General features: G+C 36.1%; 1 pseudogene; it reads right to left on the reverse strand.

Moving 5' to 3' along the window:
• Positions 1 to 3,434: 3,434 nt before the first annotated feature.
• On the reverse strand, positions 3,435 to 12,031 carry LOC106698402 (annotated as a pseudogene).
• Positions 12,032 to 12,038: the final 7 nt, after the last annotated feature.

Below are 12,038 nucleotides of genomic sequence, written 5' to 3' on the forward strand. Positions count from 1 at the left end.
AGTCAGTTCTGAGATTTGGTATGGTGAAACCTAAAGAGGTACAAAAGAGTATCCACTACCCCAGGAGGCCTGTGCAAAGAGCTGCTTCTCCCCTCCCCAGACTGGGAATTTTAAACCTGAGGCATGGGACTGCTGCTTGCTTCTTTGATCCTCTTCCTCAACCTTGCCCTGCCCCCAAACCTTTCTCTAAGGTCATATGGGAAGACTTAGGATGTCACTCCTTCAGCTCTGCAGCTAACCAGACCTCACTCCACCCACTTCCAGGCTGAACAACACCAACAAAATCCCAGCAAATATTAAATATTTTCTGTTCCAGTTCAAAACAGGCTGCACTTCTTTCTTGTTCTCACATAGACTAAAAACTGTGAGAAGAAAAAAAAAGAGAAAATGTCTTTCTCTGCCCTATTTTCTACCTACCAACCACTCAACTCCACAGTTCATCCCACCCGCCATCAGTCCTCGAAGCTCTTTCAAAACCAACTACAATGTACAAGTATTTTGTACCCTGTGAACAAAATATACATCATAAAGATTTCTGTGTGTGCAACTGATTACCAAAGAAATTAAATTAATGTTAGAGGCATGAAATCAGAAAAGGGCTTTTATTCTTCAGCAGTGACCCTTTTCATCATATGTTAGTTTTTTTTAAAATGATGGAAACATTATGCAGTTTCATTTTGCTTTATGAGCATATTAATACTTGCTGCTATAATGTTTTACCTCTAACATCTTTAGCTATTTAGCCATTTTCAGACTTGAAAGAATAGATATAGTTATTGCTGATCCTGTGAGAATATAAATGGATAATATATGAGAAGCACCAGTATTTTAAAATCATCCAAAAAATGGCTAATGAGCACATAAAAATGTTCAAAACTGTGTCACCAAGAAAATACAAATTAATCCAACAATGAGGTAACATAACATACTCATTAAAATGGCTAAAACATACAATGTGTCTATACTAAGTGTTGATGAAAATGTAGACCAACTAGAATTCTCATACATTGCTGATGGGAATGTACAATGGTGGTACAACCATTTTGAATAACCATTTAACAGTATTTTATAACAAATACACCTAAGTATTTGCCCAAGAGAAATGCAAATACAGCTATTCAAAGACCTGCTTACAATGTACATTGTAGCAACATTATTCATAAGAGCCACAAATTAGGAACAACTCAAAGTCCGCCAACAGGTACGTGTTCACACATATTTTGAAATTTAGTCTAAAATATTACTCAGCAATAAAGAAAAACAAACTACTAATACATGCAACATGGCTGAGTATCCAAAACATTTTACTGAGCCAAACTATCAAATGCAACAGCAACAAAAATTTATGATTTCACCTATGTGAAGACCTAAAACAGCCACAACTGATCTATAGCAATACAAATCAGATCAATGGTTACCTGGAATAGGGACAGTGGGAATACTGAATCAGAAGGGTGACACGAGGGAATCTTCTAGAGTGACAGAACTGTCTAAATGCCAGAATTCATCTAATTAAACATGTTTAAATGGGTGGTTTCATTTTATTTTTTGTAAATTATATCACAGGAACATTAACTTCAAAAAGTCAAGATAGCAGCTAGTGGTACATCGAAGTGAGGGACTGTGTGGGTGAGGCACAAAGGAAATTTTGATAATAAGATGAGACTCGATTTTATGTCCGGGTAGTACAAATGGTATTATCTTTATTATATTCTTTTAAAGGAGACATAAGGTTTCATATGCTATTTCACACACATTTTTAAAAATTTTCAGAAATGATTTGTACACACACACACACACACACACACACACCAAAAGACCTAGCATGACAGAGAAGTGGCTGACAAACAAGCTACCTCCCCTGCACCCCCAGCATGCCTGGAGTGAAAACTTTCACAAAGAGTCATTGGACACAAAAGAAAAAATATATGCAAGCATGAAAATTTAAAATAACAAAATAATCTTTAGTTCTTTAGAAACAGAACCCTTTTTATAACATACTAGAGGCCCGATGCACGAAATTCATGCAAGAGTAGGCCTTCCTTCCCCTGGTTGCCAGCACCAGCTTCCCTCTGGCACCCGGGACCCAGGCTTCCCTCTGGCCCTGGCTTCGTCCAGAAGGACGTCCAGAATGACATTTGGTCTAATTAGCATATTATCCTTTTATTATTATAGAAGATGTTTATACAGCTAACACATTTAAATACTTTAGAAGGGCATTAGGTACCAAAGTAGAGAACTGTCCTTTAAAATCAGCAATAAAACATTATCCACTGACATCACTTCTAATCAATCTTTATTAGTGGTCTTACCTAGTACAAGAAAAAATGTAGTTACAGACATAAAAATTGAAAGTAAATTAATAAAACCATCATGACTTATGCATATAATCTTTTACAGACAATAATTCAAAATTATTGCTAAAAAAGTATTAAACTAGAAAAGCTTAGCAAGGTGGCAGGATATAAGGTTAATGTACAATTCAGTTGCATGTGTACACACCAGTAACAAATAACAAATATATGTATGTTTGTGTGTATAAAATCAGTTTCTTTGGATTTGGAACTATCAACAGTTCTGTCTCTACTACCTGACCTCCTCCCACCCCAACTACTAGACCTAGAAGGGTCTGGGCTCGGGCTCTGGCTGCCCCACGCCCCCACTCCCTGCGGTGCCTTTTTCTTTCTCTACTTCCTGAACTGTGCCTTTCACGACTTGTGTTGTCTCTGTGAGATTTCTTACCCCGGTGACTACTTCTCCTTTTCCTCTCAGCTTCTCCATTCCTTCTGCAGAAACGGGCCAGACTGGGGCTTCCACTCCTGGGGCCTGTCACAGTCCCCTCCTCTTTAGTTCTTTTTATTTTCTTTTTTAAATTCTTTATTGTTGAAAGTATTACATAAGTCTCCTTTTTCCCCCCACTGACCTCTCCCTGGCCGCTCCTACCCCCCAGCACGTGCCCTCAACCCCTACAGTCTCTGTCATTGGTTATGCTTATATGCATGCATACAAATTCTTCGGTTGATCTCTTACCTCCCTCCTCCTCCCACCCTCCCCTGCCATTGGTTATGCTTATATGCATGCATACAAATTCTTCGGTTGATCTCTTACCTCCCTCCTCCTCCCACCCTCCCCTGCCTTCCCTGAGGTTTGACAGTCTGTTCATTGTTTCTATGTCTCTAGTTCTATTTTTTCATCAGTTTACGCTGTTCATTATATTTCACAAATGAGTGAGATCATGTGATACTTATCCTCTCTGAGTTCTTACCAAAGGGAGAACCAAACCCACCAGGAGACAAGTCCCTATTAGCTTCCCAAAATTCATTGTTGGGATTTCTGAACACATGAAGAAAGTTGCAGTGTTTTCCTCTTGGGCATTGCTGTATTTCACATAAACCACAAATTGCCCTTTCCATCGGGTCATGGGACAGAACTTGCACTGAAGCTACCATCCTGCAAACCAAGGTCCTTTAAACAGAGAAAGGGTCACTCTGCTTTCTTCTTCCCATCGGTACTGCACACACGCTGCCCCTCAGATGCAGTTCCACGCTGCAGTTGACCTGGACCTGGGGCGGGGGAGGAGGAGAGACACATCCTCGAAGAAGTCCAGGCACCGTGGGTACCCTCCTCCTGCTGCCCTCCTGGCCACACGGCTCCACACCAAACACTGTAAACATGCTTCTGATAAGAAGGGTGGGGCTCGGTGTGGAAACTGTTTTTCAGTGAACACCTCTACCTCCAAAATGGCAAGCTCCCGTTTGTTTGTTTGTTTGTTTGTAGAATGGACAGTTAGCTAGATCTTTCTTCATTATTCATCAGTCCGTGTGTGGTTCTGAGTTTTGCCACGTGGCACTATTTCCCAGCTCATTTTCAGCCACCCCAGCACCTTCTCACAGCCTGCACTTTCCCTCTCCTCCTGCAGCTTCTGCTCCTCCTCTTTCTCTTTTCTCTGCTGCTCGGCTCTCTTCCTTTAACTTTCTCTCCTGTTCTTGTTTTTTAGGTGCCTCTTCCTCCTCCTCCTTTATTCTGAATTCTTTTTGTGCCTTCTGCTCCCACAGCAACCACTCGTGTTTTGTTGTTGTTGTTGTTGTTTTTGCCTCTCTCAACAGCTTCTCTTCTTGTTGTTCAATAAGAGATTCCTCCTTTCCTCCCCCTACTTCTGTCAGAGTCCAGAGTTTCTCCATCGAGCGAGTTCCTGCCCACATTTCTTTAGGTTCTCCTTCCTCAGGGCCACCCTGTACTTTTTGCAGCTCATGTCCAGAAGCATCGCCACCAAGTTGCCAGCACCAGCTCCAATAACAAATGTTTTAAAGCACCACATATAATTGTCACCAGAAATTATCAACTACCTAGAACAAATAATGTGTAAGAATTCTACAGTTAAAATTATTAACTGAATAAGAGATACTGAAGACCTAAATACAAAGGTATATCCTGTTCATAGAGAGACTCAATATCATAAAGATGTCACTAATGCCAAATTGGTCTATGGATTCAAGGAAATTAATAAAAAAGAAAACCTCAAACAAGGGTTTCTCAGAGAACTTTGTATGATTAGTCTAAAAATTTATAAGGAAGAATAAAGCAACATGACACCTTGGAAGAAGAAAAGCCAGCTTACTTTACTAGTACAGAAACTATAATGAAACTACCGCAGTGAAGACAGGATAGTATTCACAAAATAAATGATGGAACAAAATAACAGGGGAAAAAGAGCATTTCACATAAAGTCTTGTATATGACAGAGATGGCATGCCAGTTCAATGGGAGAGAGCATTTAACTTTTCAATAAAGTAAGATGAACAACAAAAACATCATATATACTAAACATTAAATTGGGTCCCTACCTCATAACAGATATGAAAATTAAGTGCAAATGAAATAAGGTCAAAATGTTGCAAACGTAACTTCAAACACTCTTAATAGAAAATGTGTTATGGGCAGTTAGAGTCTAACTGTTAGACAGACATGAGCATAGCAAGGACAACGGGCCAGTGTACAGAAACTCACCAGGGCAGAAAGCCCTGGATGCCTAACACGGGGCAAAACTGGGAAACAAGAACCTCACACCCAAGATAACCTATCCTCCCCTAGCATATCACTGGTCATGCAGTTTGGACTCTGGATCTTTCATATCGCTGGTCATGAGGCTTAGACCCCTTTACCTTTTCCTCCCTAAAGATAACATCTAGGCCTCAGCTGTATTTCAGCTCCAGGCCCAAAATAGCAGCAAAACCAGACAAGTGACTCCATGGCTGCCTCAGGACCAGCTGCATTGAATAATGACCCTGTGAAAGAACATGCCTGGAAAGCTTATGAATATTCTATTAAGACCCTCCCCTGAAAGCTCCCCTAAGAGTTCCACCTGCAAAAGAGAGATAAATACACTCAGGATGAAGGACCCAATGTGCATGCTACCCAGCGCCATTTCCTTCCCCCTTCTCCCCTCTAAGGGACCCCATGCAAGTCATGAGACTTGCAACCAGGGGAGCAATGGGTAGCGACAGCTAGTCCCAGACTAACCTCCTGAACCTGTCTCCAAGGTCCCCTATTCTCTGACTTCTCAGTGAGCTAATTCAGCCCAGCCTAGGCTCTCCTGTTGCTTCTTCTATGCACCTTCCTTGTTTTGCTGTCCTAAGTTGTTTTTGCTGCCATAATCAACCTAATACCCCTTGGCTCGGTGCTGTGTAGCCCTTCCCTTTGGATACCCCCATCTCCTTTTCTTTAAATAAATTCAATTTTTCTTATTCACCATCTGAGATTGTTATTTAGCCTGCCCATGCGACTTTAACCTTTCAAGATGGATGAATATCTTTTAGATATCGAGGTGAGAAAAAAGTTCCTAAATTTAAAACAACTAAAATAAAAAACATATACCTTCAACAATTCAGAGAGATGGAATGAAAAGGAAATTAAAGGGAGAATGAAAACAGGATTCAAGATGATTACAATCTCTTATGAAAACAAGAGGGGTGGGATAAAGGGGCTTACATATAGGTTACTTTCAAAGCTCTAGCTTTTGTTTTAAGTATGGATTTGTATGGGCTTATTATTGACAATAATTTCATATAAATGAAATATTTTCATGTACAGCTGATCATGAACTGATGTTTGTGATTAATTCAATTCTATGCACTTCAAAACAAACTTAAATGCACATTTACACAAACCCTCCAAAAATATCTGACCACCTAAGGAGGTAGTAAATAGAAAACTGGCATTATAAAAATAATAATCTGGACAACCAAGCTAAGACGTTATCTCAGCATATAGGACAAAAAGAGAGAAAGAAACTATAAAATAAAATTTGAAGCAAGAGAGAGAAATGATATCTAACATGCAAATAATGTAGTTACAGATGGAGAAAACAAGAAACAGAGTAAGAGCAATAATTTTAAAATACATTTTTCCTGCGAAGAACATATAATTTTCAGATCAAAAATCCTAGGCAGGACTGTTAAAAAGACACACACACACACACACACACACACACACACACACACGAAAGTTAAAAGGTAACATCAAGTAGTATTATACTATACAGAAAAAAAATTAGGTAAAAGTAAATACCTAATCTTAAAAAAAATAATTAACTACTAACATGTAATACAGGTATTTTTTTTCACGTAAGGTATACCTTAAGAAATGTAAAAGGGTATCACTTAGAATTATAATTCTACATTATCCCAATAAAATCAGGAATGTTATAAATAAAAAATATGCTAAAAAGTCTTATCTTATTGATGGTAGAGGAAAGGAAGAAAAACCAATTATTGATTTTTGACATTCAGAAAAATACGTGCTTAGTTGGTTTAAAATTAAAAGAGAAAGATTTTCAAATCATTATAGGACATAGAGGCAAGAGTAGGAAAGGTGATACAATGAAGCTTGATCAATACACCAAAACTGAATGGGAAAAATATGGCTAATATATGGAAACTCAAATGACAATGAAATATTAAATTTATTAGTTATCACCATATATGTAAATGATAAACTTTTACTAATGACCAGCAAATACAAACAAATTTGGATTAGATCCATTAAAAATACATAGAGAATTTGATGAAGTTACATTAAAAGACATCAACATCTCCCAGGATTTAAGAAATAAAGGGAAAAAAAGTAAATATTCAAATCACACTAGAAGTGTTCATTAATATACATATACAACTCTATAACTTTCAAAGAATACACATCCTTTTCATATGCTCAGTAAAACCTCACATATACTTAGTCAGAGGAACATCTTAATAAATTTCTAAAACCATTACTAATCATGTTTTTTAAACAATGCGTCAAAACTAAAAATCAGTAATTTTTAAAATGCAACATCTTGGAAAGTAAACAAAAAGCAATCTTTTAAATAATGAAAAAAATAAATAAGGTCAAAACCAAAACTAAATCAGATGAAAATCCACAGCCCAAAATGCTTTTTGTTATTAAACATGATTACAAATTCACTAAATGTGAATTCAAGTATAAAATCTACAATAACCACCTGAATGAGTAGGAAGGTGAAATTATTAAAGACAAAAGAAAGGGATCTATCTACATATACATAGATTTAAGAGAAAAGATCAGACTAATATACATGGAAACCTAAATGAAATATAATCTGAATATATAAAAGTCTTAAACTTGAATTGGAAGTAGAAAATCTAAAAGACAATAAAAATTTGGAAAGCTTATCTAAAACTTGCTGTAACAAAATGGTCATCGTGATATTGTTATATTCATCAAAACTCATTTAATACCACCAATTTTGAAGGATTTAACCTAATCCTAAGATAAACAATTCCAAAAGCACAGAAAAAAAACAAAAAGCTTTCTTAATGATTTTATGATCTAACCTTCCATTAGGAGCCCATATGTACAAAAGCAAACTGTGTAGCCAAGCTCATGTAAGAATACAGATACCAAATTCTAGATTAAAATTTAGTACAACAAATTTGGAGGTATCATGACTAAAGGAGATTTTATCAGAAAGCATAATGGCTAAGAGCAGGAGCTATTGAGTCTGCTGACCCTGAGTTTAAACACACAATCACAATGAAATGCTGCTCTAGTTCTTAATTTCTCTACTACTGTTGCCTCAATCACAACATGAAGGGAAAAAAATAGTGCTCATCTAATAAGGTGGTTGGGAAGATTAAATATTACAAAACAAAGTTTAAAAAATTCTTAGCATAATTCCTTAGGTATATAGTACATAATACATCTATGTTATTTATTCCAACATTCTTGACAATAAAATCAGTTGTTGAAGAAGAAAAAAAAAGAAACTTGATAGAATCAACATCCTAAATCTGATTGCAATACATTTTAAAAACTTCGAACTGTAAGGAATTTCCATATCATCATAAAATACATAATAGAAACTAACATTAATCCTAGTAGCATTCTGTAATCTTAGCTAAAGCAATAAAATAGTAACTGTCAATATAGAATACTGAAGAAAATCAATCAAATATTTATTAGAACTGATGAGAATTCATAAAGGAAGCTGGATACAATGTTAGTATACAAATCAAAATTAGGTGAGAAAGAAAAAGATAAGAAGGGAATAAGCAGCTGGATCCTTACCTCTCTACCCAAACCAAGTCTTACCCTAATAATAAGATAAGCAATTATTTAGTAGTAAAGAATATTCATTTTATGTCATGTTTACCAGTACAGTGATTTATATAATGTTAACTGTACCTTGAAATGCTGTTTGCATTTTTGTAACTTTAGATGATACCTAAATGAGAAAATACTACATTATTTTATCTAAGAAATTTACCCTGAATCCAGTTTGTATTCTTTCTTAAATTTTGTTTTAAGTCTTAATTTGGTTAATCTGTGACATCCTTCCCACCTAACCCCCATAGTAATTAATTGAAAATTGATTGTTGATCCATAAAATTCCTTCTTCCTCCATTCTCTACTATTTATTCTTTAATCCTCCCTATTTGGAATAAATGCATGCTTATATCCACTAAACACTCAGATATAAAAAAGTTGTCTAATCATATTAACTTTGAGGCTTTAAAAGATGATTCAGAGGTATTTAATGATTTGCCCAAGGTCTTAGAAAGGTGATTTAGATCCTACCCACATCCTACTGTCTTTTCACTACACTGCCTATATTACAACAGATAGTCTGGTTCGAACTTTCATTGTTTCTCAATAATGTTAAATATTGAGGTTCAGTTAGGAAATTAAAATAACTACTGCACTTGCATCCCTTTTAGAAAACACTCACTCTTATTTCACCATCAAATATTTACTCAAACCTACTACATGCAAGGAACTGTTATAAGCCCCACGGTGAAACCAACAGCCAATATGCCTGCCCTTATGAACCTTACATTTATTCAACCCAGACGGATACATTTAACGTAAATAATATTCAGCTCGCTTCACAACTTGATTTGGTTTCTAGGAAGAAGTCTTCTATTGCTGCCCTAAAGAATCCTCACTTGGACCTAAATCTATGTATCAAATTTTTGAGATCTAAGGATCCTACACTTAGAAAAATATCAAGTATAAAGGCTCAAGATACATGTTCAAGACCAAATGACAGAATTTAACTGTATCTAATCTGCCTCCAACTCCACTTCACCTGTATCATCTACAACTCAGAAAAGTAGCTCTCTGCAGTTGTATCCTATTTCCTAAATATCTGTCATGGACAAACTTCAGCATCAAGCAACACATCAGAGGAAAAGACAGCTCCTTAAGTTACATTATACAGTGATAAACTACTCTGTAGGTAAATAAAGAGCTATGAAAGTTTTGTGTTGTGCTGCTTTAAAAATTTTTTTTAAAAGATTATCACCAATTATCCTCTGGATGAGAAAAAAGAATACTGAAAATATCTAATATGTAATAGTATGGTAATAACGAAATTAAACAACACAAATACTATGATGAAAGTATAAAATTATATTGCTCTAACAAAATTGGGAACTGTTCTAATCACCAGAATACAGCTATTTTACATAAAACTCATGTTATACAAGTGCATACACACACAATTTTTTTGAGAGCAGAAAATTGACTAAAATTTTGGTTGTGCAATGTGCACTAAACCACTCTCATTTTACTGATCATTCATAAAGTTTCAAAGAGAAAACAAAAAGTTTCACTTTTGTTTCTTCTAAAGTATGAAGTTCACTTCCTAGTTACTAGCTTGAAGCCCACTTCCTAGTTACGAGTTTGGTGGATTTAAATCTATCAATTTATTTGAGGTAGGTGGTGTAAAGTATTCATACCCATATATTTTTAAAATAGCTCTAATATGTAATAGTATGGTAATAACGAAATTAAACATTGTTTTTTAAACAACACAAATACTATGATGAAAGTATAAAATTATATTGCTCTAACAAAATTTCCCAAAATCAATGAAATAATCTGACATACACTAAAAATAGCATCAAAACTGTAATACTTTAAATTAACTACTACTTTCTTTATGTAAGGAGGGGGGGTTCATTAAACTAGGAATTTGAACTTGATGGCCAAGATCACTTTCAGTATTTTGATTCTCAATCCTACAACTTTATGTATAAACCTCTGATCCAGACAGATCTGTATTATCTGATTCTATGTTAAAGTACTTAGGTGAAATCAATTTAACAAACTTTTTGCCATTGTTCAAATTTAAGAGATGTAAAAAATATTAGCTACATTTCCCACTTTGAAATAGGCTCTAATATTCAACATTGAAAAGAATTAACAAAGATGATACCAAACTTATTAAATGTTACTTTGTATATACATGACCTCGAAATCCTGCTGAAAGTATTAGCACTTTATCACATAAACATCAAAAATTAAAGTTTAAGATATTAAAAATAGAACCAAGGGGGGGATTAGAAGATAAACTGTTCTAAACTCGTATTATTAAATCTAGAATTATTTCACTTTAAATAAACAGCAGGGTGCAGTAACCTTCTACATTTACCAGTAACAGTCAACTATAACACACAGGAGTTACAAGAGAACTTTCCCAAAGGGCCTAAAATAACAATGCACTATCCTTGCTTTCCAAAATTCTTCAGCATCTTCAATTACCTCAAGTACGATCATAAAAATCTAAAAATAATCTCAAAGCAAAAACTTAGCATACTGTGAATATATAAATAGACCATTTTAGGACAGCAGGCCTCATTCTATAACCAAGCACAGGTAGGATAACTATGCCAAAACTACGACAGGGTGGGGCATTCATTACTCTCCCAGATAAACCACACACATCTTTGGCAGCTGCTCACAGTAAAGCAAAAGTATCCCCATAATTCCAACAGGACTAAAGCAATGCTTTTCTTTTACCCAAAATGCTTCTCACACAAATGACCCCCCCTAAAAATAATAAAATAAAATAATGCATAGCCAACTACTCTTCAGGATATAGTTCGAGCATGATAGTGCACTTGAGGTTCTGAAAGCAAAATCTAGGATAAAAAGAGCGTCTCTCACTACTGACTATAAAAGAGCTGGAGCTTCACAAACATGGATTTATTTTTTTATTTTCCTTAGGTGACCATTTGAATGTGTGACTGAGGCCAGAGTAAAGGGTGAACCATGGAACAAGGTCAAACTTAGGGGACAAAAGATTCCTGAAATAAACATGGCCAGAAAGGTTTCCTTTCTTAAAGGACCGTTCCTCAGAAAAGGGGACAAAAGAAGAAAAAAGAAAAAGAAAAAAGAAAGAAACTGGAAGAGGAAAGGGAAACAACCAAATCCTCTAGTTGTACAGAGAGTCCACCTGGTAAACGCTTTTCCCCGCAGGGCAGGCAGGTCAGTCCTGGCGGAGACCCTTCGCACAACAGCAGGCCTGGAATGTTCCTACCTCCGAAACACCCAGTGTGCTCGGAGGAATGACGACTGATGGATTTTTAAAGGAGGAAAAGCTTAATTAAGAAGCCACACAGAGGAGTGTAGGAATGTGAGGGTCGCTCTCAGTAAATACCCCGCACCGTGTTACAGGAAAACATCGGCAAGAAGGAAGTGGACTGCGACCCGCTAACTACACCCAGCAGCCGGCACTG

The sequence above is a fragment of the Myotis lucifugus genome, unplaced genomic scaffold (assembly GCF_000147115.1).
Source record: "Myotis lucifugus unplaced genomic scaffold, Myoluc2.0 scaffold_175, whole genome shotgun sequence".
Lineage (NCBI taxonomy): Eukaryota > Metazoa > Chordata > Mammalia > Chiroptera > Vespertilionidae > Myotis > Myotis lucifugus.